Raw genomic sequence first — 25,847 nt, forward strand, 5'->3', positions numbered from 1 at the left:
CGCACAAAGGGACACACACCGCACGCAAGTGAAGAACCACAAGAACAGCTCACAGGCAACGTGACACCCGATATCAGTGATCATGTCACAACCAGGGAGTGGAGGAAGCGCAGCAGTAGACACCACGGCACCTGCCGCGCCTGGTGTGACTCCCACCAATCCAGTCTCCTTCCTACGCCGCCCAAACCCATTTTCGCTAGAACCACAAGAAAACCAAGGGCAAAGGTGGCAAGAATGGATGGACGAGTTTGAGGAATTCATGAGGGCAGTAGGAAACCAAGACGCCCCGAACAAACTAGACATGTTCACAAACTTAGTTGGGAAAGACATAAAAAGTGTCATCAAGACCATCCCTGCAGCAGAAAGGAATACATACCAAAGACTCATTGAAGCCATCAACGGTCGACTGATAGTAGTCCCGAACAGAGACTACGAGCGCTACATCTTTAATCAGTGCACCCAGCTACCCCAAGAAACAATCGGCCAATTTATATTGCGCCTGCAAAGTAAAATAGCGTACTGTGATTTCGCCAACTTCAACGACGACGAGGCCATCCGTCTGAGAGTGATAGAGGGATGCCTGTCATCAATATTCCACAAACATCTACTGAAAAAACCACTTCCTCTGAAAGAAATAGCTGAACTCGCCAGAGTATACAAAAGAGTGGATGCTCAGGCTGCACACATGGAGAACCCGCCAATCAAACGGGCCGCCAATACAACAACACATACAGACAAGACCAGTGGAACAACGCAAGACGCCCACCACCCGAAAGACAATGCTACCGGTGCGGGTTTGAATTCCCCCACAGAGGCCAGTGCCCCGCAATTGGCCAAATGTGCATGAGGTGCGGACAAGAGAACCACTTTCAGAGCATGTGCCGGGAGAAGACGCCCCCGCTATCAGCGTATAGACCACACAACCAGCAAACGACCACAAGGAGGTTCGAGCCGCGGCCCGAGCCACAGGGACCTCTTAACCCAAGACCATACTTGGAACGAGAATACGCCAAGCCCGCCGGCAACCCCAGAACACCAAACAATCCTGGATTCATCAGAGCGGTCAAAAACCTACAAGTAGACCAAACCGACGCAACATACGCCAACCAAGAACAAATATATCACATGCAAGCATACCCTGAAGAGGAACACCAAAGGGAAGATAACACCAGAGACCCATACGAAAACCCACCAGTCGAAGAACACCCAACAGAACACCTACCCTATGCGGAATACGACCGATACAGCAGGGAATATGTTCGACTTATCTCAGAGGCCTCCGACGACAGCACGGCACCCAGAGTGACGGTACACCTGGGAGGAATAGACACACCATTCCTGGTGGACACGGGCGCAACCGTTAATGTCATGAGTCACCTGGCATACGAGCATCTAGCAAACAAGTTTCCCCTACATCTTACGCCCACATATTCCATTGGGGCGCAACACAGCCACTGACCTCAAAGGGACAATTCACATGTGATCTCATACACAGGGGCAAGAGAGCACCGACAGTGATACACGTCATTCACAGCCCGGCAATTGGCAGATGCCTCCTGAGCCACAAGACTGCCACAGCTCTATGCCTCATCGACATCCACTACGACGAATCGGAAGTGATCCAAGGCGTACCGCCCAACTCCCACTTCATACAGGCCATCCACCACAGCGCCCCAAACATAGAAAACCTGAAATCGGCCTACCCGGCCCTATTTGAAGCTAAAGGACAACGTCATCAAGCTACACATCGATCCGAAGATACAGCCAGCACCACAGCACCCCAGGAGAGTAGGATTCCACCTACAGGCGAAAGTATCCGATGAGTTGCAGACGCTACTGGACAATGACATCATAGAAAGGGCAACAGGACCCACGCCGTGGGTTTCCCCACTTGTAGTTGTCCCCAAAGCAGATGGACGTCTCCGCCTCTGCGTGGACATGAGGATCCCCAACACAGCCATCCAACGGGAAAGGCACCCCGGCCCGAATATCGAGGACATGTTGATCAGGCTCAACCAAGCCACGAAATTCTCAAAATTGGATCTCAACCAGGGGTACCACCAGCTAGTGATTGACCCCGCATCAAGGCCCATCACAACATTTACCACCCACGAGGGCCTGTTCCGTTACAAACGACTCAACTTTGGAATCTCGTCCGTCGCCGAGATATTTCAGGAAACGATTCACAGACTAATTTGCTCCGTCCCCAACGCATTCAATTACAGTGATGACATCTTCATCTTTGGTGTCACCCAGGATCAACATGACACAGCCCTACACCAAGTGTGCCGCATTCTACAGGACGCCGGACTGACACTTAACAGCCAGAAATGCGAAATCAACACACCCACTCTATGCTTCTTCGGCCACATTTTCTTGGACCAAGGAATCAAGGCAGACCCAGACAAGATCCGTGCCATAACTAACTTGCCCAGCCCACAGGACGCCTCCGAGCTCCGCTCGTTCCTGGGCATGGCGGGATGCTGCACCCGCTACCTCCCACGATACGCCTCACTGACATGCCCACTGCGGCAGCTACTGAAAAAAGACCAACCCTTCCAGTGGACGGAGCAATGCCAACAGGCCTTCGCCACAATAAAACAAGAGCTAGCTGCCAATCGCCAACTGGCATACTTCAATCCGAAATGGCAAACAGAAATCATCGCGGACGCCAGCCCAGTGGGGCTTGGTGCAATCCTAGTTCAAACGGATCCACAAGAGAACTCCAAAACCCATATCGTGGCATATGCCAGCCGCGCACTCAACCCCACCGAACAAGCATACTCGCAGGCAGAGCGGGAGAGCCTGGCGGCAGTATGGGCGTGCGAAAAATTTCATCATTTTGTCATCGGACAAACGTTCACCCTCGTTACGGACCACCAAGCCCTGCTGGCCCTCTTTGACAACCCGAGAAAAAGATGCCTCCACGCATCGAACGATGGGTCATCCGCCTCCAGGAATATGACTATACCATCATTCACAAGCCTGGGAGTGACGCAAACCAGCAGACTATCTGTCACGACACCCGGAAGAAGCACCAGACACCGCAATGCAAGGAGAAGCCGATGGATACATCGCATACCTATCACACAATGCCCTTCCCCCGGCCATCACTGCCGAACTATTTGCGGAAAAGAACAGAGCTGACCCCACCATCAAGGCAGCCGTCCACCTCACCAACACCAACAAGTGGCGACAGGCAGCCAACCAACACTTCGAGCCAGGAGAGGGGGGGAAGTCGACAGAAGAGACTTGGCCAGAATGGAAAAAATACACAATGAACTGGCCACAACAAGCCAAGGCACACTGCTCAGAGGGAACCGCCTGGTAGCACCCAAAAGTCTTAGAAAGCCACTAGTCATGATCGCACACGAAGGCCATCGAGGTGCGGCGAACACAAAAAAGATACTGAGAAACCAGGTGTGGTTCCCCCACATGGACACCATTGTGGACGACATACTAAGACACTGCAACCCTTGCCAAGTAAATGCGGCCGGCTCACCACCCTGCCCCCTACGCATAGTTCCGCTCCCTGATGGACCTTGGCAGCGAGTAGCACTTGACTTCTACGGCCCACTCGAAGAGGGAGGTCACCTGCTGGTGGCCATAGATGAGTACTCCCGATTCCCACTGGTAAAGCACGTACAGTCCACGGCCTTCCACCACGTGGTAGGCACAATAGACGAAGTATTTAGCGAATGGGGCATCCCCAACGTAGTGAAAACGGACAATGGATCCCCATTCCAAGGACAAGAGTTTAGGAAATTTGCGGCACACCTCGGATTCCACCACCAGAAGATCACACCACTATGGCCCCAGGCCAACGGGATGGTGGAGCGATTCATGGCGAACATTAAGCGCACACGCCAAAAAGCAGCAACAGACCAAGCCTCGATGCCACAAGCCATCTCACAAATGCTACGAAGCTACCGACATACCCCCCACGAGGCAACTGGGTACACCCCAGCCAAACTTATGATTAAATACAAACCACGGTCCAGGCTTCCCCAACTCGAGGACTACACGCCGGAGGACGACGAGATACGATGAGAAGCGGAGAAAAGACAAAAAGCCAAAGAATGGACTGACAGGAAGCGGAAGGCCAAGGAACCCCTGATCCCCGTAGGAGAAACAGTGCTGTTCAGGCAGGCCCAACGCTGGAAAATGGACTCGAAACATCGGCCCGAGCCCATGATAGTGACGGAAGTGAAAGGACCCATGATCACCGCCCTGGGAGACCAGGGTGAAATAACCCGAAACGCGTCATACTTCAGACAAATGTTCCAAGAAGATGGCACTGAAGACATGCCTCTCGAGGAAGAAGACCCCATGGACCCAGAGACCCCTCCAGATCCGCCCGAGGCGCCGTTGCCAGGAGGACGAAAGGGAAGAGCGAGCCGAGCGACCCCACAGGCTGGCCAGACGGCCCACTCGGCTCATCGAAGAAATGTGAAGACGGAGTTCGACGATAAGTAAGGGGGGGTGTTGTGCAGAGAAAAGGGACACAGGCCCTTTAAGTAAAGGAGAGTGACAGAGGGAAGGGGGGCGGGGCAAGGGGGAGGGAAAGCGGGAAAGTTAAGGGGTCGGCAGTTACGATTGAATAAAGGAGTTGTAAAGACGTACACCCGTGTCGTTGCGTGATTTGTGGGCCTGCGGCCTCACAACACCCTCTTGTCTATGATTGGGCACCACTCCCCCAATATCTTTGCCACCAGAAAAAGGATGGTATACACTCCCCTTCCCTGTTCAAATGTGTGAGACAGGAGAAAGCTCTACCTACATTCTGCAGCAGCTGAAATATTCGTGAAGGCTATACTGAACTCCGTCTCTGAGCAAAACAGGCTCTTGCGAGCCAGAAGAAGGAGTCATACTGGACATTTCAAGGGTTTTATTGAAATAAAGTAAAGAAAAGACCTCTCTGTCCCTATCGCCAAGAGGGTCTTCCCTACCTACGAAACTATACTAAGGATGCTTGTCATTCCTTCAAACCAAATATAGTTCTTCATCCAACAACCTACCTTCTAACTGGCCCTATCACTATAGACAACAACCTAAATAGCTAGAGCACTATTCCTCCGGCTTATAGCTCCGTCTGTCCAAGTTCACTGAGTTTCCAACTGGGATGCAGCGCTTGGTTAAAAAATAAAGAAATAAAAGTGTTCGTATCAAAGTAGGCAAAAGAAAGTTCTCTTATCCATCCCAAGGAAAAACAAGTGTTCATACAGAGTTTTTAACAAAGCTCTTCTCCTTGCATACTCCTGTAGAAATTCCTGATATATTTGCAAGTTTGCCATTCCTTTTAGTGGAGGGATATTACTTGCCCCCCCTTCTCCAATCACCTACACGTCTATTTGTACACGTATAGTCCAACAGTGTGAACCCTCCAGGTTTTATCTCACTGGTTGCCTCTGTGGAGTTCTCCAGACCCTGTTGATGCTTTAAACGTGATATTGTTACTGGAACTTGCCAACATGAATTTCTCTGGTTTCCTGGGCTCCCGTAACCCACATTACCACTAAGTTATCATCATATCACTCATCTCCTCCTTCCCTGGGCCACCCCTACTACCTGTGTTGGCATCGGTCCGTTCCCTGGGATTGGCTTCTTCACGTAGCGGCTTTCCCTGCTTGAGTCACTCGTTGCGTTGATACCGCTGCTTATGCTTCGGTAATGCTTCTGGCTCTGACAGCCTTTGTTCTCTCACCTCGAGTGGAGGTCCTCTCATTCCTCCATTAATTTCTGGTGTCAGCTCTAGTTTGCGGCCTCCCAGCCCACCATGGCCTCAGCTTGGTCATGCCACCAGGGGAGACGGCTTCTCTGTCTCTAGTGCGGTTACTTCGCCTCTCTGCTCGCTGGCCCACCAGCGTACTTTGCTCTCTGCAAGGCTCCCCTGTGGCGCTGCCCCCTGATTTAACACACATGTGGCGGCGTGACGTTGCACGCCGCCGCATGCTGCATAAATAAACGGGACGTTCCCGGCCGCGTCAGAGCGACCAGGAAGCCCGAACTGCTAAGACTTGTGTGTGTGTGTGTCTGTGCAGTGCGGGGGCTTACGGGACCGCATGGGGGCCCCGACCAACCCCCAACAGTGGCGACGAGTGGATGCGGATGCCCGGGGATCGCACACGCGACTGGCGGCCATTTTGTCAACAGGGCCATGGAACTTCTCCAAGCTCCGGTTTGCATGGGGAAGGTAATACAGGTCTAATTTTTGGACACACTGCTTGCAGGCAGTCTAACCTGCATATACATGCCCAATTTTTGATTTTTACTTCACATTTGGGCCTCCTACGTCGAGTGAGAGCAAGGAGAAGGGCTAAAATGGCAGGGCCTGCCTAGCCCAGATTTTTATTTTCTTCTCTCTTCTTCAGCCAATTTTTGGAACTTTTACACCTCTGGTGTTGCTGCAGTGGAGGGACACTGTGCTTCTTCATCCTCTTCATCATCAGGCTGCTGTGGCCTCTTCTTCGTCCTCTTCATCATCAGGGCGGAGTACTGCAGTGGCGAATACTCAAGTTGGCAGTCATCTTCTTTCTACTTCTTCGAAGCTGAAGGCAAGATTCCACCATCCCCTCCCCAGGTTGGACTGTTGCTGTGCCTGTGGAAGGGGTATCCAGGTGTGGTGGTGGTGGGTGACTGAGTTGCGGCCCCCAGGTCCTAGTGTGGGGGTGCCTGTGCGCTCAGGCCCATGAGTGGCGTTGTTGGGCAGGACGGTGGGCGCTCTGCAGCCGCACCACTTCCCCAGGACGGCGGCCAAGCAGGAGGTAAACAGCAAGCTCCTCAGGTTCCAGTGATTCCAGTTCTACAGCCAGTGGCCGCTCCACAGCTACCCCCTCAACCCCAAGTAGGCGGTCAAGCTCCTGTGCCTCAGGGGCCACCGGTGGTGCAGCCAGTTGCCCAGCCAGGACCTCCTATCATGGCCCAAGCATGAGCCTATCCCAGAATTTGACGCTTCGGGCCCGCCGTCCAGCATAGGCCCTAGGTGGAGGAGGTGGGTTGGTCGTCTCGACATGTACTTCCGGGCCGCCCAGGTGACGGATGACGACAGCAGGGTGGCTACGATGCTGTACTCCGCTGGGCCATCGGTCCAGGACATTTTTGAGTCATTTCCTGCGGGGGATGGCAGCTATGACGCAGCCAAGGCGGCACTCCTGGCCCACTTCCTGCCCCTTGCCAACGTGGACTATGAGAGGTTTGTCATGCTGTCGGCCAAGCAAAAGGACGATGAAACATTGGACACTTTTTATGGACACCTGCATCGCCTCTCCCAGGGCTGTGCGTGGGGAGACGCAGAGGACATGATTCGCAAAATGCTAATTCAAGCGTGCTCCTCAGGCAAACTCAGGAGGCAGGTCCTGAGAGAGCCGGGTATCACTCTGCCCCGCATCCTGGAACTGGGCCGCTGCCATGAGGTGGCGGAAGCTTGAGCAACCAAGATGGAGGTGGGGTCCCGCTCAGTAAAGTCTGAGGAGGTGTGTGCTATGTGGCGTGGTGGTAGAGGAGTGAGAAGACCTGGGGTGGGACCCCAGAACAGAGCAGGGAGAGCGGGAGAATCATGCCAGAAGTGTGGATACGACCTCCCTCACCCGACGGAGTGTCCGGCAGCTGGAAAGACATGTGGTAGGTGTGGCCTGCCTGACCATTTTTTAAGAGTATGCAGGGCTGCCCTGCCTGTGTTGGTACCGAGAGGACAGGCTCGAGTTGGGTCCCGCGCCAGAACCGCCCACCGAATGTGGCCCAGGTGTACCAGGGCGGGGAGGATGCCCAGGAGGAGGAGGCAGAGGAGGATGAAGAGAACATTTTCTTTGTCTCCAGTGTGGAGGTCCTAAAAGGAAAGAACAGAAGGCAGCCGAGGTGTGTGGTTGAGATCAATCATTCGCCGGTCCTGGTGCTCGTGGACACGGGAGCCTCGGTCAATGTGATGGCCAGGGGGCACTATGATGCCCTTGAGTCCCCCCCGAAGCTGCTCACATCGAGGGCCCGCATATTTGCGTTTGGAGGACTGGAACCAATACCACTGGATGGTGCCTTTGTAGCGAAGGTGGAGCATGAGGGCTCGCAGATCAAAGCCCGGTTCTACGTGATGCCCATGAGCAACAACACTCTGCTAAGCTGTGCTGCTGCTGAGGCCCTCGGAATTGTCAGCTTCGCGTACTCTGTGTATCTCGAAGACATCAATGACTTGCTCGATAAATATGCCGCCCTCTCCAATGGCATTGGAAGGATGACTGGTGACCCGGTGCGGTTACACATCGATGAGTCTGTGCAGCATGTTGCCCTGAAACACCGGAGGGTACTGTTCCATCTCAGGGAGCAGGTGGATAAGGAGCTGGACAACCTGGTGAATTTGGACATTATTGAAAAGGTGGAGGGCCCCACTCCCTGGGTGTCCCCGATTGTTGTGGCTAGGAAGCCCAAGCAACCTGACTCTGTCCGCATCTGTGTAGATATGAGACTCCCCAACAAGGCCATTAAGAGGAGCGGCATCTCACCCCCACCATCGATGACATTATTGCGGAAGTGCAAGGGGCTCGGTTCTTTTCCAAATTAGATCTCCGAGCAGGATATCACCAGGTCGGTCTCCATACGGAGTCTCGGTATATCACCACTTTCACCACTCACCGGGGGCTCTACCGATACAAGAGACTCAGCTTCGGTGTATCATCGGCTGCAGATGTTTTTCAGAACATTATTCAGGGTGCCCTCGCAGATCTGGATGGTGTCTTAAACATCAGCAATGATATTCTCGTGTTCGTGAAGACCGAGGTGGACCATCTGAGAAATCTGGGGAAGACCTTTGTGAGACTGCAATCACTAGGTCTCACCCTCCACAGGGACAAGTGTGAGTTCCTGCGCCCTTCCATCGAATTCTTCGGATTTGTTTTTAAAGAAGGGGGGGTGTCACCAGACCCGAGGAAAGTCCAGGACATTAAGAAGGCACAGCCTCCAGAGTCGGCGTCTGACATTAGGAGTTTCCTTGGCATGGTGACATACTGTGGGCGTTTCATCCAGAACCTTGCCTCAAGGTCGGAACCACTCGGGGCTCTGACGAAGAAGGAGTCAGCCTGGCACTGGGGCCCGCTTGAGCAGGCGGCCTTTGAAGACATCAAAAGCGCCCTGGCAGCGGAGGACACCATGGCGTTCTTTAATCCGGCGCTAACATCAGAGATCGTTGTGGATGCCAGTCCGTTTAGTCTAGGGGCCGTCTTAACACAGGTGGACCGGGACTGGAGCATCCGGCCTGTGGCCTATGCCAGCAAAGCGCTCTCTGAAACTGAACAAAGATACTCGCAGATTGAGCGTGAGGCTCTGGCGGTCCTCTGGGGCTGCAGACACTTTCGGCTCTACGTCTTGGGGTGTCCAGTGACGGTGGTGACGGACCACAAGCCCCTGCTGGCCATTCTGGCAGGGTCATCCTCCAAGCCACCGGCCAGAATTGAGAGGTGGATGCTCGCCCTTCTCGAATACGGAGTGACACTGGTGTATCGGCCAGGGGCCAACAACGCAGCGGACTATCTCTCCCGACATCCGGGAGTGCGTGGGGGAGAGGAGTATGACACCTGCGAGGAGGAGGCCGACGAGCACGTCCGAATGGTGGTGGAGGCAGCCACACCAAACGCCATGCCTCTCTCAGAGCTGGAGGCGGCAGCTGCCGAGGACGAGTGCTTCAAGATCCTCCAGCACTCCATGCGGCAGGGCTCCTGGAAGTCTGTCCTAGAATCCCTGGCGGGGCGGACCCAGGAGGCCAAGACCGGACTCGAGCAGCTGTGGAAGGTTAAGGAAGAACTCTCATTATCAGCGTCTGGCCTGCTGCTGCGAGGTGACCGGATCGTGGTCCCCAGTCCAAGGTAAAGGACGTGATCGCTCTGGCTCACCATGGACACCAGGGCGCCGCGAAGACTAAGGCCAGTCTGCGTCTGAAGGTTTGGTTTCCTGAACTGGAGCAGAGGGTCGATGATTTTGTGGCGGCCTGCAAATGGTGCCAGGCAGCGTCTCCATTACAGCGAAAGCCCGCCATTGAAGCGATGCCCCGGGGCACGCGGCCGTGGGAGGTCGTCCATGCGGACTTTGGGTCGACATCTGTGGGCACCCATTTTCTGGTAATCGTCGACGAATATTCACGATATCTAGAGGTGGAGTTTATCGAATCGGTGGCCTTCCAGCATGTGGTCGTGGCTGTGGAGAAGGTGTTCGCAGCTCATGGTTTTCCCTACACCTTGTGCTCAGACAACGGATCGCCGTTCCAGAGTGAGCGGTTTGCAGAACTCATGGAGAGCTGCGGGGTCCAGCACCGAAAGATATCCCCATTGTGGCCCAGGGCAAACGGAGATGCTGAGAGACTGATGCGGACACTTAATAAGACTTTCAGGATCGCACAGGGACAAGGACAGCCACTCCAGCGAGCCCTGTATCAGTTTCTAAGGGTGTACCGCAACACCCCTCATACATCCACCGGGGTCTCTCCGGCAGAGGCCCTGTTCAAGCGATGCCCCTGGGGTCTACTACCCGAGATCGGTGAGAAGGAACCCGGGGTGATTGACAATCAACAGGTCAAGGTAGACCGGCGGATAAGGATTGAGCAGGAAAACCTGTGAAGAGGGCTCTGGCCCCAGCGGCTGGAACCGGGCGACGAAGTCCTCATCCGTAATCGACACCCCCACGGAAAGCTGTCACTCCCCAACGAGCCGGAGCCGTTGGATGTGGTGGCCGTAAAGGGATCCATGGTAACGGCATCCGACGGAAGGTCCGCTGTTACCGGGAATGTCAGCTTCTTCAAGAAACTGGGTGATTCAAGAACTGAACCGGCGCTGGAACCGGACTTGATGGAGATACCGGAGGAGGGAGGAGGTCCCTCCAGCACACCTGCGTCCCCTGCCTGGGAGACGTCTGCTGAAAGACTTCACGTGCCGGAGGTAAGCGGGAGGTACCCCCAGAGGGCTGGACGAGGGAAACCCGCTTACCTCAGCGATTATGTTTTGGGACAGTTGGTTAATCAACCTGAGTAAGGGGATCCGGGTGGTTGACAATAAAGGGGTTTGGGCAAGTTGTGTTGTTAAGTATAACAGTTTATGTGTTTGTGTGGCTTGCAGTGTGTGTTAAAAGTGTTTCTGTGTTCTCCCGAAAAAGTAGGAGTGTGGTGCTACCCCGTGATGTAACACGCACACGGCGGCGTGACGTTGCACGCCGCCGCATGCTGCAAAAATAAACGGGGCGTTCCCGGCTGCGTCAGAGCGACCGGGAAGCCCGAACTGCTAAGACGTGTGTGTGTGTGTCTGTGCAGTGCAGGGGCTTACGGGACCGCATGGGGGCCCCGACCGACTCCCAACATCCCCCACGCTACCGCCAGCTCCACACTACAGCGTAGCCCCGCCCCTCCAAAACATTCTGCCATAGGACTCTCTCCTTTGGTTGACTCTCGGTCTGAGAGCGGAGGACTCAGTGTCTACCTTTGATCCCCGGGTACACCACACTTTTCTGTGGTCGCACCTCCAAGTATGGTTCACTTTGCGCGGCCTCTGTCTCTAATGCCTTGTGCTTTGCTGTGCGGGCTGGATGGATCTCCCTCGGGTGTCTGCTTCCTTCCACGCTACAGCTGGCTGTGATGCTCTGTGCAGCTCCTCCCTTTACCAACGTCCTCATGTCTGACTTGCTTTGGCATTGGAATTCTCTTCCTCCAAGGTAGGATGTTTGGCTATTTTATCTTCCTCTCTTGTTAGCTTGCTACTGTAACGAGAGGGGTGTATTGTTCAGCACAGTTTGTCAAGCAGGTATACAGTTCATCATTACTTTGGGTCAGAAACCTGTAAGTCTTGTTAATATTATCTTGAGCCAAATGGATAGCGTTAGTGTTGAGATTACTTACTCCCATGTAAGCTGATAATACCTTCCCTATAGGGAGTTCACCATGGGAATGGGAGTCCTTATCCCCTAGAGGGGAGTCACTCCCAATAAGGTCCTGCTTGCCCAAACCCCTAGGGATGCTTTTGCTAAGCGAGCTCACCTCCCTAGACTCAAAGGGGGTGGCTCACCCTAGGGAAGACGGGACGAATACCCTGCATTCTTCACACCATCCACCAACCAGTCCTGCCACAAACTAGTTGCTCTGCAGAGCCCCTTAAAACTGCAACATCCCCACACACCTGAAGCTAATCCACTAAATAAACATCCCGCTGACAGAAACAATCATTAATAGAAGCAGCCAGAGTTTCACACGCACTGAACCTGGTCCCCACCAAGGAGCCATGCTACTTGTCAAGTCCTCTCTGTAAAACGGATATAATGCTACCTCCACCAAGTGGGGGATTCTATAATGTACGATCCAATCCCGATAGGAGTCCACACCCCGCCCATCTGGACCAACATATTGCTGTTGTATCTTTATACCTGGCAGGAGCGCACAACCCACTCTGCCTTATCCAGAGCTGTGTCAAACTGAACCAAAGCACCATGCCTATCCCCCCGCTCAATCCACAGCTTCAAATGCTGTTCAGTAGCTACCATGCAGGCCCTGACAGTTGCCCCAGTAAAACGCAGCACCTCACCTATTACTGGGCTACTCCCCGTCCAGAGAAAGATGCATGCGGCATCCTCCGTGTAGCGCCTTCAACATCCAGGGCAGCGCATCGTGACACCTTCCTCAACCAATTTCCCTCACCAAGCAGGGTCCCTGGGAGGACTGCCACAATGCTTTCCCCCAGGGCTGGCTGAAGGTGTGTCATGGCTAGCTGGAGCCCATTGCAACATGTTTGGGAACCCCTGCCTACACCTAGGAAAAACAGCCTGAGTCACCCTGTGAGGTGATTAGATTGTAACTGAGACTGAGGAAAGCGTCTGGGGGTTAATAGTGGTAGATTATCCCGCAACAAGCAGTCTGAAGGAGCTGAAGCATTTAATGTGCACTGAGAAGCCAATTGGAACCTTGTTGGCAAAGAGACATTTTAGGTCAAGACAGGGAGCAATTTTGCCTTGAACTCTTTTACTTTACTGCCAGCAGCAAAGAGATTAAGAAGTTAATTGTAAAGTCAAAAGAAAGAAGTAAACCACTTCTGAACGTGACCAACGTGGTCCCAGGTGCATCAGAGCACAATTCAGATTTTCCATACACACGTTACAGAAAGTCATCATTCTATTAAAGACGCGGAGGCGAAGGATTATGCTTTCTCTCAACTACTATTCGAGCAGCATCATCAAAACAATAACATACAAAGGCGAAAACTACAATCCCCATATGTTTAGAATCTTTTGCAGTTCATATTGTTATTGGTCATTCAACATGTGACCTTAAATCACAAATAGTCTCTGTCCAGCATTTTATATAATCCTCCTTGTCTGATCCTTTCCGAACTGTAGCATCCCAACCGGTCGATGCTGTAGAACTGTTCTTCTTAAGACAACTTCATGATCCTGTTGCTTTATTATCCGCCATAGAACCTGAAACACAAACCATATTTCAGTGGTCTGGCCGAAGGGTGGGTAATCGGCATGAGCAAGAGCATCCGAAGATTCATTTTTGTAAACATATCACCATAACCTCATTAACATCCTATTATAACATCTCATTAACAATACATGACATTGATTATTGGGTGGGATAATACCACCTCCCCTTACTTGTTTCCCCCCGACCCCTTCCACCTCTCCCCCAGCACTATCTGAAATGTTGTCGGGCCTAGTATGATAGTCGATTGTTTTGTTCCTCCCCTCCATTTCTGCACCCCCCTCCCTTACATTTTGTTTATCTCTGGCTCCACCAGAAATGTTGTCAGGCCTAATACGGTAGTCACCTGTCTGTCTCCATTTCCTTCCCATTCTCCCCCTCCCTTCCTTATCTATGTCTTAGCTCTTCCATTATCTGAAATGTCGTCAGGGCGAGTACGATAGTTAATTTCACATCCTTACTGTTCATGGCCTGTAAGAATATCATTGTATTTTCCCTTGTTCCCTCCCTTGCCTTGAAGTGTTTTGTAACACATAATGTATAGGTGCTATATAAATAAACTATCATATCATATCATGTCTTTAATAGAATTATGACTTTTTATAATGTATGTATGGAAAATCGGAATTCTATGTCAATACACAGAGGCTCGGATTATGCTTGTTCAAAGCTTACTTACCACCAACGTTGCCACTTTTTCCACTGGCTTGAAATAAAAGGTTTTAAAAGTTGATTGTTTTGACCAGTCTGCTGCCTTCATAATGTCTTCCAGTCTGGCCCCTGCCTGAAAAGCCATAGAGGCCATTGCTCCTCTCACTGAGTGTGCTCCATACCAATGTGTATCTACTCCCGCTTGGGACATAACCCATCGGATCCATCTAGCGAGCACAGCTGATGCCACTGCCCCAAAAGGTTTCCTTATGACTATGAACAACTGAGTCACCCCCGGGGGTCACAATTCCCTAGTCATGGATTCATAAACTGAAATGTATCTCACTGGGCATAGTTTGGGTTCATCTGGGAATGCTTCATATGATATTGATCTCAACCAAGTGTTTGTCCCTTTGACGATCTCGAATGTCATTCCCTGTGGAGATAAGGTTTTTCTATTGATCTCTAGCACCCTGACGTCTGATACCCTCTTACAAGACTGTAAGCATAGTAGCATAGCCAATTTGGCTGATAACGCCTTCCTTGTGAGCTCATCGTTATATGACCATGATGTGAACATTCTTAGGGCTTTATCCACGTCCCATACCTGATTGTATTTCTGTCTCAGGGGTCTACTTATTCTAACCCCTTTCAAAAGTCTGCAAATCAGAGGATGTTCTCCCACTGGTATCCCTTATATTCTCGGGTGTCCTGCTGAAATAGCTGAACGAGCTGTGTTGATCTTCCAATATGCTTTGCCCTGAGCTGCTAACTGGGCCAGAAAATTGGCTATGTGTACCACATCTGTTCCAGTGGAATGCACGTTCCTTTCCACACACCAATTGTTCCACCCTGACCAGGCTGTTCTGTATGCTTTCCTGGTCCTAGGCGTCCAGACTTCTTTGATAATCTGTTCAGCCTTGTTCAATAATCCTGGCCTAGCCCAGGATCCCCTGAAATTTCCCACGCAATGTAATCGAGGCTGCCTGTCTTCACCAGAGGATGACCTCCCCTGTGGGGTCCCTCCACTATTAGATCAAATCTCTGTAGTGCTATTGGGTTGCCGTGGGACATTCCTAGCAGTTCCGGGAACCATGCTTGACCCCTCCAATCTGGCATAATCAGTACCATGGATACCTGTTGTCTCCTCACCTGCACCAGTGTCCTTGCAATCATCGTGAATGGAGGAAATGCATGTTCCTTGCTCGGACCCCACTGTTGTAGGAATGCATCTATTGCTTCCGCCTCTGGGTCTGGTCTCCAACTGAAGAACCGAGCATTTCGGCTGTTCAATCTCGATGCAAAGAGGTCTGTTCTGCACGGACCCCATCTCGTCATTAGCATCTGAAAGACTCTAGTCCAGCTTCCAATCGCTGGCTTCGCTGAGGAATCTGGAGTTCCAGTCGGCAACCTCGTTCCGACGGCATAGTAAGTATTCTGCCGTCACTAATATCTCTCTCTGCAAGCAGAGGTGCCAGAATTCCTTTGCTAGCAATGCCAACATTCTTGACCTTGTTCCTCCCAGTCTGTTTATATATATCAGACTGCTGACATGTTGTCCATCTTGAGGAGCATACAACATCGTGCCCTCTCCTGTTAACATCGTGCCCTCTCCTGTGTCCCAACATTTTACCGCAAATGAGCCTGCTAGGAGTTCCAGGCAGTATCTTCTAACCATCTGCCCCCTGTCGACAGATCTCCACATCTGACTCCCCATTCCCACCTGCTGGCATCGGATTCTATCACTAGGTCCAGGGATGAGCCAAATATTGCCCTTCCATTCCAGGTATCCATGTGTTTTAGCCACCACTCCAGCTCCTCCTTTGCTTCTAGAGAAATGGGTATTCTTTGCTTGTAGGATACGCCCCTCCTTAAGTGTTGGATCTTTAATCTCTGGAGGGCCCTGTAGTGGAGCGGACCCAGGAAGATCGCCTGAATTGGCGATGCCAGTCGACCCACTAGACTCGCTAACTCTCTCAGAGAGATCGTCTCTGCCGCTAGTCTGCTCCTATCCCCTTTTTGATATTGTTTACTTTGCTCAGAGGGAGGTACATTGTTCCCCGTACTGTATCTATCCTGAAACCCAGGAATTCCATGCACAGTTCCGCCTGCAGGCTTGATTTCTCCCAGTTTATTAAAAACCCTAGTTGCTGCAGGAGGTTTAAGGTTTTGTCCACCTGTTCCTTGATCAGTAGTTTGTCTTGACACAGTATACAAATGTCGTCCAGATAAATAATCAGTCTGACCCCTCTCTCCCTGAGAAAGGTTACTTCTGGTTTCATTACTTTCATGAAACACCATGGAGCTGATGCTAGCCCGAACGGTAGGCATGTAAACTCCCATATTTGGCCTTACCACCAAAATCTCAGAAATTTCCGCTGCACTACTGCCTTAGGTATGGTCAGGTAAGCATCTCTGAGATCTATCCTGCCTATCCAGTCCCTTTGCTGCAGGATGTCCCTCAGAAGGTGTATGCCCTCCATCTTGAAATGTCTGTATATTATAAAGACGTGCAGCTCTCTTAAATTTATTATTGGTCTCATCTTGTGGCGACTTCTCACTAGGAACATGTTGCATATAAAGCTGTCCTTCGCATCTGCTGCCTGTACTATCACAGCTTTTCATGCTAGTTCTCCTATTTCTGTGTCTAACAGCTCCTCGTCTGCCGTGTTGTGCATTAGTGTCTTTGGCCATTTCCCTTGGCATGGCGTACATTGCCAGTCTATGTGAAAACATTGTATGGTGTCTAAAACCCAAGCATCTAAAGAAATAATTTGCCATTCTTCTAAAAACTTTGCTACTCTCCCCCTACAGCGGGAGTATGTGCATCTGACGTGTGCGCCTGCACTTTTATTCTCATCTGAGTTAAATTGATGTTGATTTTCTGCATGTCTCCACCCACTTCCTCTTCCTCTTCCTCTGTCGGTATGGAACCTGTTGCTTGAGTAGCGGCTGGTGGAGCGGCCCCTGCCTCTTCCAGCCTGGCCAAAATCATGTCTGCCAAATACCCTTTTTAAGGAAGCCTGGGTTTTATCAATTGCTGTGTAAGAATTTGCACATTTCGTTAGTTCTCAACGTGTCTCCGAGAGTTTCTATTTGGTGGAAGGGGCTGCCTCTGACGAGTCCAGCTCGCTGAGCTTGGGATCGATCTTAACTAAAATGTATCTCCTTCTCTGTGACATGATAGCACTATTGTCGTTGCCCAGCAAACATATCACTCTCTGTGCCAATCTAAACAGTATAGCTAAGTCTATTACTTCATTTATTTCTTTCGCTTCGTCCGCCATCTCCATGATTTTCGTCGGGGGCCCAATCAAGTCCAGCATTTTGTCCTGGAATCAGCGCCAGTACCTGTCCAGACCTTTTTTAATGTCCTTAACATATCTCTCCATAAATGTGACCATGCGGTCGTCAATATCTGGGGTCTCCGCTCGTAAATTTATTTCTGGCTTCTTTTGTCAATGGATGTATCAAGGCATCCAGGTCAAACTCATCCCTGGCTTCTTCTTCCTTGTCTTCCACTTTCTTTTTCTTAGAAGCTCTGTTACTTTCCTCTTCTTCTAAGGATATAATCTCAACTTCTTCCTCTGATGATTGACTCCCCCAATCATCCTCATCATATGCCTAAGAAATGTCTGAGGTTGCATCTCGCCATTTTTATTTTTTTTAACTTTATTTATTCGACTTGACGACATACAAAACGACAGAGATGCTCACAACATAACAATAGGACACATCATTACAGAAATGCATACTTCACAATAAGGTGCTGGCTTTCGGATGCGTCAAGAGGGACATGAAACTAGGTGGCGGCATGGGTATAAAAGTTAAGACTCACTATTCATGGGATGACAACCGTGCGGGGAGAGGCCAGGAGTAGAGGATTCAGTGTCCGAGTTCGAGGTTGTGGCGGACATGTAATTACGAAATCTCCGCCAAATGTCTCTTGGCCTTGAGTGCGGATGTTGCAGTGCTCCCCAGGCCTCCTTCGTGTCGTGTGCCTATGTGACCGTCCTGAGCCACTGCGCATACGTAGGTTCTGGGGCGGAGCCAGTTCATCAAGATGCAGCGTACAGCCAGTATCATGCAGAGTCCAGCCAGTTTTTTGGAGTCACAAACCAGTTGGGGGAAGTCATGGAAGAGACATCACATTGGGGATGGATCTATGGTGTAATCTAGTATGGCAGATAATGTGGTGCATATTTCGGTCAGATATTGCGTGAGCCGCGGGCAGCTCCAGATCATATGGCTGTAGGGGGCATGATCCGCACTGCATCTAGGAAGCTTTAAGGAAGTTAATGTCACGCCCCTTCGAAGGCGGTGGTCCTTGTGGCATCGATGGACCGTTGGACGACAGGTGGCGGCCATTTTTCCTAGTAAGATGGCCGCCGTAACTGGAGTTGCGGGTCTAGATTCTGCACGACTCGGTTTCCAGGAAGTGCTGTCTCCCTACCCGAGTGTAGGTATATCTGTTCCTGTGATCAGCACACAATTGCGTTGCTACTCTGCTTCAACAACGCTACGTAAGTTCGCATCTAGGAATCCTGATACGGCTTGCTAAAACACTACCTTTCAACATTCTAAACTGTTCTGCTCTGTCTGAATTTCAGTGCATTTTCCACTGCCTCTCTGTCTCCCGATTCCACGGACTCCATCTCCTTCTCACCAAAGTTTGCCTACCGGTCTCGTTTCGGAGGGCGGTAAGCTTATTTCGGAATTCTCCGACATATCAAATGCCCGTTTTCTCTTCCTTTCCCGACTTACTGATCTCTTTTACTTCGTATAGCTACAGGCTTATGTTACCCCGGTATTGAGACCGCCCGTGCTAAACTCTGTTCTATCGAAACAACTCCTAGCTCCGCCCTCCATTCCTCTCAGGTAAAGACTTCCCAGTGGCTTTTCACTATTCCGTTTTAGTTATCTTACTTGTTCTCTTCAAAACCTTCCTTACTTTCTCAGAAGTCCTCTGAAGTCTCTGGCTGGCACCTTTACCCACATTTCATTCCTGTTTAAGGGTAATCACCATACCTATATATCTCATATATCCATTTTTCCACTTACCTGCCTGTACTTACCAGTCTCTTTCTCTTTCAAGACAAGCGTCCTCCGGACTTCACCGGAATCTCCACCTGAAACCTGAAGACATCTTACCGCTACCATCGGCACAGGGTTTTCTTTCCCAGAGGGTTTCCCGGGGACTTCTTCTCTTACCTGGTTTATCCGGGAAGGGGAAGAGGTACTTGGGAGGCTTTCACTTTCATCTCCCCGCCTGGAGCAAGGAGAGTCTTCCCCTGCTAGAAGGTGTCAGTCACAGGACAAGAAGAGAGCTAACGGTGAGTCCTTGGGGTAACCTGCCAGTTGTTTAAATTGTAAGATCATTGTGACATTCGTCACTTTTGTTACAGTTAGCAACGCCCACTTTAAAGAAGATATTATTGAGATTCGAAATTTAAACTGAGCTTTCAGAAATTCTGAGCAGGTTATCTCAGGGGTTCAGGGTTACAAGGAAATATGGACGCATCCCAACAACAACAAATAATCACCGCTGTACAAGCGTTGACGGCCGAAGTGCAGGCTCTAAAACAGGAGAATGCCTATCTCCGACAACAGGTAGGCAGAGTCCCTAGTTGTTCTGAGATACCTCCTGGCCCAATTCCGGGTGGCTTATACGACGGTAATCCTCATAAACTCAAGGCCTTTATTGAAGCTTGTACCGTTCAGTTCTCATTCAAGACCGCCTTTTTTCATAGTGACCGTGATAAAGTAGGACACATGATTGCAAATTTAACAGGTCCTGCTTTAGCATGGGCCACGCCTCTTGTTACTACAAATAATGCCTTGCTAGATTCTTACCCTGCCTTTTTGAATAGTCTAAGAGCCATGTTTAGCCGTCAAGAAATCACGGTTTCAGCCCAAGAACAGTTATTGGATTTCAAACAAGGATCTCAAGATCTGTTGTCCTACATCACCAATTTTAAGCAGTTAGCAGCTGGCACGTCTTGGGCTGACGATGCTCTGATCACTATATTCCGCAGGGGGTTAAATGAGGAGTTAAAAGATGAGATCTCCCGAGTACCCAGACCTCCAAATCTGGCAGAATTAATCACCATGGTAATGCAGATGGACTACAGATTGCAAGAAAGAATAAAGGAACGACGTCGCGGCCGTCCCGTGAGACAACCTGTTACATACTACCCTAATTTAGGAAAATCTCAGACGGAAGAACCTATGCAGATAGGAACTACCAGAGGTCGTCTTACTCCAGAAGAGCGCAATAGACGTCGAGTCAAGGGGCTATGTATGTATTGTGGTTCCAAGGAACACACTATACAAGATTGTCTTCTAATCCCAGTCAAAAGACAGGGAAACGCCATTTCCCAACCGCAAGGGGAACCGCGGCTAGGGAATCAGTAACAGGTTCCTCATCCTCTATGATACCATCTCAAGTAACAGAGATCCCCGATCTTACTATGATGGCTTTGCAAGTCCAAATCAAATGGGGAGATTCTGTTCCCATTCTGGTCACGGCCTTAATAGATTGTGGGGCCGCAGGGAATTTTGTTGATACCCTCTGGAAGACCGCTCATAATATACCGTGTTCTGTTAAGACCTTGGCAATACCAGTTGAGTCCGTGGATGGTAGTCCGTTAACTTCAGGACCCATAAAGGAACAAACAATACCTTTGCGGATGAATATTTCCTCCCATCAAGAATCTGTTGTCTTTGATGTAATCCGTACAGCACACTATCCAGTAATTTTAGGGTTACCTTGGCTTCGTACCCATAATCCTTATATCAATTGGAAGGCGGGCACTGTTTTTCTGGGTTCTGAACATTGTTTGACGCACTGTCTCTTGGACGGAGCTGTTGGGTTTCGTCCTACTGTTTCCGTGTTGCAAAATACGGATTCCATCTCTATGTTGAACCATATTCAGGAATTACCCCTCGAATACAAGCAATTTCAGACATTTCTGATCAGTATTTTCTGATTCAGAATATGCCGAATTACCCCCACATCGGAGAGATGACTGTGCCTTGGAACTAGTTCCTGATGCACCGATTCCTTTCGGTCGCATGTACGTCCTATCAGGACGAGAACGTGAAATTCTTAAGGAATATCTTCAAAAGAATCTTCACAATGGACTTATTCAAGAATCCACCTCACCAGCAGGTGCTTCCTTATTCTTCATCCCCAAGAAAGAATCTACGGAACTCAGACCGTGTATAGATTATCGGGGATTGAATAAGATCACTATCCCTGATCGCTATCCTATGCCTCTCATACCCGATATACTTGAAGCCGTTAAAGGAGCTACAATTTTCACAAAACTAGATCTCCGCGGGGCTTACCATCTCATCCGTATACGAGCTGGCGATGAGTGGAAAACGGCTTTCCGTACTCCTTTGGGACATTATGAATATAAAGTAATGCCGTTCGGCTTGTCCACTTGCCCCCGCTGTCTTCCAACGCTTTATGGACCACCTATTTTCAGACATTCTTCTTCATTCAGTAATTGTCTACTTAGATGATATTCTGGTGTTCTCTACATCCCCATCGGATCACTGTCAGCACGTAAAGGAAGTCCTACGGAGACTATTTAACAATCATCTCTATTGCAAACTAGAGAAATGTGAGTTTCACAGGAACCAGGTTGCCTACCTAGGATACATAATTTCTGCAAATGGGATAGCCATGGACCCTAGGAAAGTTTCAGCTATTACTGATTGGCCGATACCGACGTGCATCAAAGATCTACAGAGATTTCTGGGATTTACAAATTTTTATAGACGTTTCATCCCACATTATTCGCAAGAAATTCTCCCACTGACAGCTCTTCTTAAAAAGAATGTAAGATTTTTTTGGTCAGAGGAGGCTCAACTGGCATTTGAGAGATTGAAGGAGCATTTCCTCACAGGACCCATTCTGATTACTCCAGATCAATACAAGAGATTCATTGTTGAATCTGACGCGTCTCATCAGGCCCTTGGTGCAGTTCTGCTCCAAGAAAATGATCAAGGAATGGAATGTCCTGTAGCCTATCTTTCTAAGACTCTGTCTCCCTCTGAAATAAATTATTCAGTGCTTGAAAAGGAACTACTAGCCATAAAGAGGGCATTTGAAGAATGGAGACACCTGCTGTTGGGGGCAAGACACCCAGTTGAGGTCAGAACTGATCACAGTAATTTACGTGTTCTACAATATGCTCAGACCCGAAATAGCCGACAGGCACGTTGGGCACACTTCTTTTCACCGTATGAGATTGTTTTTACCTTTATTCCCGGAAGAGCCAATCTCAAGGCAGATGCTTTGTCTAGAAAGGATTATAACTCCCCTACGCCTTTCCGAACAGAGCCTCTGTTTCCCAGAGCCACATTCGTGCACGTAGTTACCACATTTCTGCAAAACGTGGCTAACTCAACTTTGCAATTTATCCAGTTGAATCCATATTTTCTGACAACCTGGAAACTCATTTTGGTCCAAGGATGTGCTTATAATAACAAAAGGCTTTTCCTCCCTTCGAGTGAACTACGAAGAACGGTTCTAAATCTTTGTCATGACTCCTACCTAGCTGGTCACAGAGGTGTGGATAATACTAAAGAATTGATCCGGCGTAATTTCTGGTGGCCGGAAATGAATCGAGACATCCTAGATTATGTTTCCGCTTGTGCCATCTGCTTGCAATCTAAATGCCCGCGATCTGCCCCTTCGGGCCTCCTCTCAGTAATGCCAGTTCCTAACCGTCCTTGGCAAATGATCTCAACAGATTTTATTGTCGATCTGCCACTCTCGGACGGTTGCACAGTAATCATGGTCACAATAGATTACTTCACGAAATTGGCACATTTTGTTCCACTTCCGCGGATTCCTACCGCATCCCAGATGGCAAAAGTCTTTCTTTCACAGATTTCCTCTTTTCATGGACTTCCTGAGACCATTGTTTCTGATCGAGGTTCCCAATACACATCTCGTTATTGGCAGCAGGTATGCAAGAGTTTGCATATTTCCCGAGCATTGAGTTCAGGATTCCATCCGCAGACAAATGGTCAGACGGAACGTCTAAATCAGACCCTTGAAGGTTATCTGCGTTGTTACATCTCTTCATCGCAAGACAACTGGTGTTCATTGTTACCTTTGGCAGAATTTGCATATAATAACTCTCGACACTCAGCCTTGGGGTTCAGCCCTTTCTTTTGTTCCTACGGATACCACCCTCAGTGCTTTCCCAGCGGTCCAGTCTCCGCATCTAGATTTCCCGATGTAGACAATCTCATCAATACTATTCAGCTGGGACATCGAACAGCCAGATCCTCTCTTCTGGATGCCCAGGCCCGTGTCAAACGCTCTGCTGATAAACATCGCACTCCAGCTCCAAATATGGTGCCAGGAGATTTGGTTTGGTTGGCTTCCCGATTTTTGCCTCGTCATCTGGTGCCGTCCAAATTGTCCCCGAGATACTTCGGTCCCTTTCCTGTTTTGCAACGAATGGGGTCGTCTGCGTACAAGCTCAAGCTCCCTCCGTCTTGGTCCAGGATTCATCCTGTTTTCCATGTGTCGCAATTGAAGAAGGACGTGGTGGATCGTTTTTCCCGAGTACGGATGGGTGCACCCCCTCCTGTCATCACCCCGATGGGTCCCGAATACGAAGTGGCTGGTATTTGTGATTCTCGTCTCTTTCGGGGCCGTCTGCAGTTCTTGATTGACTGAAAGGGGTATTCTCCAGCTGATCGTTCTTGGGAACCTGCATCGGCTGTACATGCTCCGGCTCTGGTCCACCGGTTTTTTCGGTCCCATCCGAATAAACCGGGTGGCCCGGGGCATTTGAGGGGGCATACTGTCACGCCCCTTCGAAGGCGGTGGTCCTTGTGGCATCGATGGACCGTTGGACGACAGGTGGCGGCCATTTTTCCTAGTAAGATGGCCGCCGTAACTGGAGTTGCGGGTCTAGATTCTGCACGACTCGGTTTCCAGGAAGTGCTGTCTCCCTACCCGAGTGTAGGTATATCTGTTCCTGTGATCAGCACACAATTGCGTTGCTACTCTGCTTCAACAACGCTACGTAAGTTCGCATCTAGGAATCCTGATACGGCTTGCTAAAACACTACCTTTCAACATTCTAAACTGTTCTGCTCTGTCTGAATTTCAGTGCATTTTCCACTGCCTCTCTGTCTCCCGATTCCACGGACTCCATCTCCTTCTCACCAAAGTTTGCCTACCGGTCTCGTTTCGGAGGGCGGTAAGCTTATTTCGGAATTCTCCGACATATCAAATGCCCGTTTTCTCTTCCTTTCCCGACTTACTGATCTCTTTTACTTCGTATAGCTACAGGCTTATGTTACCCCGGTATTGAGACCGCCCGTGCTAAACTCTGTTCTATCGAAACAACTCCTAGCTCCGCCCTCCATTCCTCTCAGGTAAAGACTTCCCAGTGGCTTTTCACTATTCCGTTTTAGTTATCTTACTTGTTCTCTTCAAAACCTTCCTTACTTTCTCAGAAGTCCTCTGAAGTCTCTGGCTGGCACCTTTACCCACATTTCATTCCTGTTTAAGGGTAATCACCATACCTATATATCTCATATATCCATTTTTCCACTTACCTGCCTGTACTTACCAGTCTCTTTCTCTTTCAAGACAAGCGTCCTCCGGACTTCACCGGAATCTCCACCTGAAACCTGAAGACATCTTACCGCTATCATCGGCACAGGGTTTTCTTCCCCAGAGGGTTTCCCGGGGACTTCTTCTCTTACCTGGTTTATCCGGGAAGGGGAAGAGGTACTTGGGAGGCTTTCACTTTCATCTCCCCGCCTGGAGCAAGGAGAGTCTTCCCCTGCTAGAAGGTGTCAGTCACAGGACAAGAAGAGAGCTAACGGTGAGTCCTTGGGGTAACCTGCCAGTTGTTTAAATTGTAAGATCATTGTGACATTCGTCACTTTTGTTACAGTTAATCAAACATATGGTGTAGTCTGCCCGGAGTGTGATGGTATCCGTGCAACACTTTAAATTGTATTAGTTTGAACCGGGAGTTATATGATACGTTGTGGGTGCGCGCACACATCTGGGACCAGCGTTCATCAGTGATCTCAACTCCAACGTCCTCCTTCCACCTACATCTCAGTTTACCAAAGGAGGGCATAGCCCTACTCTGCAGTAGCGTATAGAGCCTTGATACCTTCCCTCTAAAGCAGTCAAAGGTGCACAGCTCTTCAATTATGGGCTCGTCCGGTGGCATTGTTGGGAAGTTGGAGTATCTGGCCTTGAGAGTTTTCCGGAAGGGAAGAGTATTGCAACCATGCAGAAGGCTTCCGCTTGAGGGGAATTGGGAGGTCTACCCATTCAAGGAAATTACCCTGTTTATAGACATCCCGGAGTACCAGGAAGCCTGAATCTGCCCAGAGGGACACTATGGATTGTGGGATATTTGGGACATCGGGAAAGAAGTTCCAGAGCGGGAGGTCCCTGTGGAAGGGGTGTGGTGTTTCAACCAGCTTCCAGATCTTAGTGAGAGCCAAGGATGTACTGGCAACAGGATCAGCCGAGTCTGGGTCAGCTGGGACAGGTTTAAGAATAAGGGATCCAATTTCTTGATCACTGACCGTTAATTTCCTAGGCGGACAAGTGGAGGGGGGTCAGTGGTGTTAAACCAGTAGGAGGCAAATTGTGCCTGAGCCACTAACCAATATCTGGCAAAGTCAGGGGCGCCGAACCCACCCAGTTCCTCAGGGCTGGTCAGTGTAGTTAACTTGAGTCAGACTGCACTGC

At 50.0% G+C, this 25,847-nt stretch overlaps 1 long non-coding RNA gene across 1 annotated transcript in view; it reads right to left on the minus strand.

Moving 5' to 3' along the window:
• Nucleotides 1–13,151: 13,151 nt before the first annotated feature.
• LOC138577759 (uncharacterized) overlaps nt 13,152–25,847 on the minus strand; it is a 61,995-nt gene continuing 49,299 nt past the window's right edge. Inside the window, exon 2 of the long non-coding RNA XR_011303980.1 lies at nt 13,152–13,431. This is a non-coding gene — a long non-coding RNA (uncharacterized lncRNA). The remainder of the gene's footprint in view (nt 13,432–25,847) is intronic.

This window comes from Ambystoma mexicanum, chromosome 1p (genome assembly GCF_040938575.1).
Source record: "Ambystoma mexicanum isolate Mex_15411 chromosome 1p, UKY_AmexF1_1, whole genome shotgun sequence".
In the NCBI taxonomy this organism is placed as follows: Eukaryota; Metazoa; Chordata; class Amphibia; order Caudata; family Ambystomatidae; genus Ambystoma; species Ambystoma mexicanum.